The sequence below is a fragment of the Pelecanus crispus genome, chromosome 1 (genome assembly GCF_030463565.1).
Source record: "Pelecanus crispus isolate bPelCri1 chromosome 1, bPelCri1.pri, whole genome shotgun sequence".
Classification (NCBI taxonomy): domain Eukaryota; kingdom Metazoa; phylum Chordata; class Aves; order Pelecaniformes; family Pelecanidae; genus Pelecanus; species Pelecanus crispus.
In genome coordinates this window covers 167,021,538-167,022,337 of record NC_134643.1, presented here as the reverse complement: position 1 = coordinate 167,022,337, position 800 = coordinate 167,021,538, and positions in this window count along the sequence as shown.

Below are 800 nucleotides of genomic sequence, written 5' to 3'. Positions count from 1 at the left end.
ACTACCTTCAAGTGGTGGAACACAGATGAAGCAGCAGCAGAAAGGTGGTGTCAAGTTTTATTAACATACAACTGTAAGTCATACTCTTATATCACTTCATTATTTTGTTACAACAAAAAGTCTTACTGCTGTTGCTTATTCCAAATGTCATTTGCCATCATCTGTTTACCTGAGTGGACACCTCATTGATACATTTAATTAAAAACATAACAGGAGTTAAATGGGTAATTAACAGGCACATAAAGCATTACACTACAGTGCATGTCCACATTACTGCCATGTGGAGCACAGACAGTATTTTAATCTGGGCAATGCCAGAGCTTTGCTCCCATTATCCATCAAGAAGTACAAAAGATTTTAAGGCACATGTGACCTGCTGCTTTCAAGTAACAGTGAGGCTAGAGGGGTCATGCAGACGGCTTGGCTTCGATTACTATTTCTTGGCAATACTTGTTTCTTTCAGGATATAAAATTGAAATGCAGTATAAAAATACATCTTTCCACAGGGTCTAATAGTGCTGAGTGCAATTTCAGTATTTTAATGCTATAGTATTTAAGCTTGAGGTACATTAAGAGTGCAAATTCTGCTGAAGTTTCTTCAGGATACCGTGTTCAGTACAAGAGAGACTAATCTTTTCCTCTTGCTTCCCAAGAGAGGCTGCGCTTTAAGTGAAAACAGTTCTTCTTAACCTCTCCCATTGGACATATTATCCAGGGATGTTACTGGTACCATGATTCCTCTTACTGCAGGGGTAGTTAATGGGATACCATAGTTTACAAACACTCCCTGAATACACCTT